Raw genomic sequence first — 6,000 nt, 5'->3', positions numbered from 1 at the left:
AATAGAAAGGGGTAAAAGCGGAGAAGGACAGGCGGGGTTGTAGGACACACGCGTACAGGGCGAAGGGGGTGGAGAGAGGGGCGGGGGGGGAGGGAGGGAGGGGCGCAAGGGTGGCGAGAAAAGAGAGTAGTGGTTTTCTCGTCAAAAAAGATGAAGTCAACGCGGTTTCGGGGGGAAGGGTGGCTGCACACGGGGCCGAGCCCCGCGGCAACGCGAGGGCGGGGGGGGGGTAGGGTGCGTTCTTTAAGGTAGGGGGCATGCGCGGGCGTCCGGGGGTGCAGAGCGGCTCTCGGAGGTTAGTCGCTTGCCAACATCACGACGTGCCGCTCGTGCTTCGGCCGATCGTTGGATTTACACACGCACTCGCTCGCCACCCCTTTCCACCCTCGTCGTCGCGCTGTCATCTCCGCCCCGTCATCGGTATCCAATTTCGTCATCGCTGGCCCGAGCGTCGATCGAAGGAAAATCGTCGGCCTCTCTCCGATTTACCCCTTCGGCGGTGAATTTCTCTCGCGAATCGAATCGCCAATCTCATCGAACTTGGAATTTGTTTTGAAAACAGAACGCGCGCGTTATTTTTCACACAAAACGACGTCGACGACGACAATTGTGCCCGCAATTCGAGGATGCGACAGTGTATCGGGAAAGTGCTCCGATCGACCCGCTAAAATGTGGATCGCGTTATCGCGATCGCGAACGCGGAACAATTGACGGGGTGCCAGTGACTTGCTCGCCGAGGTGTTGCTCGCGAACGAGCGAACGTTCGTTCGTTGCTCGAGCGATCGATGGTGGATCCTCGAATCGAATCGCGACCGATCGCGACGTGATGACGGAAGGAATGCGGCCGCGGGTGCGCGTTCACCCCCGGGACCAGTTCTCGCGACTCGGATAAAGCGGTGCCGCCGTTCTGCGACGAAGGGCGTTCTGCATCGCGAGGATTACGGGAGCTGCGACGAATTCGCAGACCGGAAGTGACTGCATTGCGTGCGTGTGGTTGCGGTAAACGGCGCGTAAAAGTGCGCGCGGAACGGCCTGGATCTGAGTTCGAGTTTCGAGGAGGAGGAGGAGGATCGCGCGGTGCATCTCCCGGCAGCGGCGATTTGGATGCGCGTCCGGAGTGAGAGCGCGATCTCGTCCTCCAGGAGATTCGCCGTGTCCGAAAAGTGTGGTCGCGAGATCCGTAAGTGAAATTTATCATCGTTTCTCTTGTATCGGCGTGTATGCGATACGCCGTTGAATCCCCTGTGAAGTGAACGTATGAGACGTCGCCGAAAAGAGGCGTGTCTACGGCGGGATCTGATCCTTGAGTAATCTTTTCAAGTGCGACGGACCTCTAGCCATTGACCGAATCACTCAGCCGTTTCATCGCGCGGCTGTAATCAATAAGTTTACCATTAATAAGTTCTGTCCACAAAAAGAATTGCTTCACGTTATACTCACGTTTTAATTGTCAAAATTTTCTTTCCCTCCAGAAAGAGAAAGATAGCGAGTCGATTGAGAGATCAAAATCGGTTAGAGTGAAAAATTCGTTTTATTAAATAAACGTATCATATTAGTCTGTTTCTAATTGCCCTTTACTGAAATAAAATTTTACTGTGAGTGCTGCCCTTAAGCAACGGGTTATATAATTTGTAGGATTCACGTACCTACTGAAGATTTTCAATTCCGACATTATCAATTCTCTATGTAATTGTGCCAACGTTGGTACGCTCTTCTTACGATTTGCAGTCACTTAATTCTCCAATTACAGAGTGAATTTTATTAAATTTTGCAAAATTGTACTTGGCTAATTTAATTAAATCTTTTATTGAATTTTCCATAATGTCGTTCCTTTGTGTACAAATGTATTTTAAGGCTGATTGTATTGAAGCGTATTCAGTGGCTAATAATAAACGAAGGGAGAGCAATTGGTGTTGTGCCAATTATCGCACTAATAACCGTACAATGGGAGGCATGTGTACGTATTCGTATGAAGAATTAATGATGCTTATGGTTAAAAGCGCGCAACAACAATAACAACAATTTCGGTAGCGTTTTGGCATAATAATGACAATAGGACTCTTAATACAACGGCGGGTCGCGACGTTGACGGGCCGCGGCCGATAGATTGAAACACGCATTATTGCGTTACCGCGTAACAGCCGGGCAATAATATTTATCCGCGGTAACAGCAATGGGGAATTTTTGCCCGATTCTCTAATTGAATTTGACGTTATTTCCGCGCAAACGACATCGCGGTGATGAGCGAGCGTGCGAGCGCGGGAGACGGCAACGAGATCGGCGAGACTTCGATTTGCACTCGAGACGAAAAACGTAATACAATTTATCAGCGACGCCGCGCGAATTTCGGTGCCGAATATGCAATCGACTGTACACGCTGAATATGCAATGCGTTCTCCAACTTATATCTTTTGCGGAAGGAATTTTATTGGACGGCGGCGCTCTCTCGGGCGCTTTTGCGCAATAAAAATGCTCAAAGCTAATCGATTATCCTCATCGAGCCGAGTTTAGATCCTCGTTTTCAGCGTTTCGTTTGCCGGCGGACTTTGCGTACGCTGCACTACTGAGAATTAGCCATGCAGAGAGAAACGTGATAAAATATTCAAGCCGGTATAATATAACTTCAGTTGATCATAGTGAGTGTTACATTTTTATTTTGTTTGAGCGTATACAAATTTTAGAGCGTATTCAACTTTTCAGCACGAATATATTTTCAAATTTACGTAATAGTTGGCCTAGATTTTATCGTTGCATCCACTAACGGTAATCAATATGGGTTTTTTAAATAAAGATATTTAGTTTAACATATAATGTAATATTTAATCAAACGTTCTTAAACATAAAGAACATACCGCGATCTGCACCGATGATATTCGAGAGAAGATTTTACGTTTAAAGGAAGGTTTTATGAGATCGCGGGGCTGTTGTCACATCCGCGATATGAGATTTACGATATTGTAAACACGCGAGACAAGTGATTTCCGCCGACAATCGGTTACTTATCTCTATTTGCGAGGCGTAATTTCGCGAATTTTGTCGTCCATCGATCGCGTCCGCTCCGTGCCATTTCGATATACGCGTGGCGGCGATTCGCGTAGCAGAGACGGCCAATATTTTCTGACACAATAGAGCCAGTCGTGGAGATTACGTGCAGCTCCGTACGATAACGCGGCTTTGGTGTTAAGCGTAGAATTTTTCCGCCAAACGGTCTTCCGCGCGATGCCGTAACGAATCGTCCCGGCGGACGGAGCGTAGTCCATCAGCGGCGCGCGGCGGACTTGTTAAAACGAGTAATTAACAGGCGCCCATTATCGGCTTGTTGCGTGGCACTCTGGGGGTGTCAGCGATTCTTCATTGAAACGTTATTCAATCACTTGCATTACGTGCTCTGCTCGCCATTTCTATCGTGAAATTAATCGATTTACAAAATAAAAGAAAAAAGAAATAGTTAATCGCATATGTTGAATTAATTCAACTAACAATTTCAATAAGTTTGATACCTGGAAAATAATTTAATTCGAGAGATAGCACAAAGGATCAGATAAACTGTAAAATTTTATATTGTTATATTTTAAATTGTTGTAAGCAAAAATTGCTAATTTCTTTTTTATTCGCATTTATTTTTTTGAAAAACCTTCGATGTGTCGAATAGCTTTATATACAATTCACATGCTGCAGAATGAAATCCTTCCGGAGAAGTAATTGATGATTTAATTTTTTAAAACGCAGACAACGCGCTATTGGGAAATTATATGACTTTGTTCAATCCCGATTTTCACGTTGATATTCTGTGAAAAATGGATTAGTTTCCTATCGTTTTAAACAAAATGTGTTATAGATATTTTCATCGCCGCTAGGAATTGCTTTCTCAAATTCGTAAGCGATGATATGAATTACAGAATGTATTAATAAAAACATTAATTTAACTTCTAAGGACACATTTCTTATACAGTTAGTTTCGTAGAGCCAGACATTTCAAGAAGAATATTTTAAATGCTGAATTAAATTATATATGAATGGTGTTCAGAAATTTAATTTTTATTATCATAATGTCATATATTTAAATTACTAAAACGGTATTATATAATTCCATTATGTTAAAAATGTAGCTTACCTTCTTAGGGCTATTGTCGCTTTAAAGACACTTCTGGTCAGAAATTTAACTGCTAATATCACAATGTTATATATTTAAATTACTAAGTGATATATAATTCCAATATGTAACAATATGCGTTGCGTTAAAAACGAAATTTACCTTCTCAGGGCTATTGTCGCTTTAAAGACGCTTCTGGCCATCCGACGCGTTCGCTGCGTAATACAGTTATGCAAATTAAATTAATAATAACGCTGTTGGCGAACCGACTGTACCGGATCGCGATCTAATTGTTTCGCAGGTCATACCGATGACGGTCTGTGAGAACGGATCGCGTGGGAACGGGAGGGTAGGTGGGAGGCGCAATTAATTACTTTGATTATGATTAGCCGTGCGTTATGCAAATCGCTTAGAGAGGTAGACGCACGACCGATATTCGGCCACTTTGCTAATTGCCCTTCGATTTGCTAGTGGTTTTAACGCGTGTGAAATAGTGTGAATGCAAAACTCAATTCGAACATATCCGCTATTAAGTGCGAACATTATTATCTGCGCGGCCGTAGAAACACTTTATAAATCATCAAAGCACATTGAAGGCACTAAGAGCATATTTGATCGCATTCATTAAAATCTCGCAACTTAATTTAATTCTAGTGCTTATTTGATTAGAATACCTTTGATTAACGTTTAAAGGTAATATCTTTTATTAAAGATACTTATCGTAAATATAAGCAAACATTTTTTATCAGCTGAATTTTGCGTCAAATAACTTTTTGAATTAATTCACCGAATAGTTAACCAAATTTAGAATTTACATAGCAATTGTTATCTGCGTATGAAAAATATAATAACATTTGATTTTATTTATGTATAAATTAATAGAAAGTTTATTAATGGATTAACGAAACAATTCTTGAATCTGTCTATTGATGTATAAAATATAGATATTAATCATATGATCAAATTCATAAAAACTGTATAAACAGTAATTACAATGAATAGTCTAATTCGACGTAGGCACACACCCCCGCATTTTGTAATTCCGTTTCACTATGATTAATCAATCACCCACTCACTAGAGCTTACTGATCCCATTTCAATAGATACCGTTTTCCGCGATTATAATTCAAAGCGTTATCGAGTCACTGAGCGAGTAACTTACGGCGTGACAGCCGAGGTAATGCAGAATGAGAAGATGATCGATTAAGCTATTTTCAAGTTTCCCGATACGCGCGCACGTTTCGCAATTCAAATTGCGCGAGACTGATGCCGCGCGCCTCATTTTCCCGGACGTAAAGTGGCAAGATATTCGAGGAGATGATCGACTGTGCCCCGCCATTCTCTTTCGTCTTCGTTAATTTCCGTGCACATCGCTGTTCGCTATGTGTATGTGTGTAACAGACCCGCTATGGTGTTTCCCGACAGAATTAGGACCTGCCCATTCAGCACAAATGCGACCCGTAGGAGCTAGCTGTCATAAAAAATTCCATTTCACGCCAGCACGGGAAGAGCAATAATGACATACCCCCCTCCCCTCGTCCGGATTTCTTTTTTTCCTCTAATGTTATGACACGACCGACAAGAATTACGAGGGACACGAGCGTCCGTTTTTACGCGACGTGTGATCATAAGAGATCACGAAGAGATCTCCTTTCGCTCTCGTCGGCGTTGTGCGATGTGCGATAAAAAGCAACAATAACGGATTTATTTGTGAAAAATATATATTACGAGTTTTTTACATTTTATTATTAAGGGAATGGGATAACTCGGCATGGTAGTCACAGAATTTGTACAAAATGTTAATTTATTATAATAGATGGATATATATGTGCGTAACATTATGAGTTTTATGAATACGGATAGTACAAACGGAATGAAAAATTACCAATGAAGGGGTTTCTATTTCC

General features: G+C 42.5%; 1 protein-coding gene across 1 annotated transcript in view; it reads left to right on the top strand.

Annotated features, from left to right (window-relative positions):
- Positions 1-300: 300 nt before the first annotated feature.
- Positions 301-6,000, top strand: part of LOC105565513 (limbic system-associated membrane protein-like) — a 71,742-nt gene continuing 66,042 nt past the window's right edge. The window contains exon 1 of the mRNA XM_012018774.1: positions 301-1,180. The gene's annotated coding sequence lies outside the window, so the exon portion shown is untranslated. The remainder of the gene's footprint in view (positions 1,181-6,000) is intronic.

This window comes from Vollenhovia emeryi, unplaced genomic scaffold (assembly GCF_000949405.1).
Source record: "Vollenhovia emeryi isolate VEMERY1.0 unplaced genomic scaffold, V.emery_V1.0 DF939151.1, whole genome shotgun sequence".
Lineage (NCBI taxonomy): Eukaryota > Metazoa > Arthropoda > Insecta > Hymenoptera > Formicidae > Vollenhovia > Vollenhovia emeryi.
The sequence above is the reverse complement of the archived record's forward strand: the minus strand, read 5'-3'. Positions and strand labels throughout refer to the sequence as shown.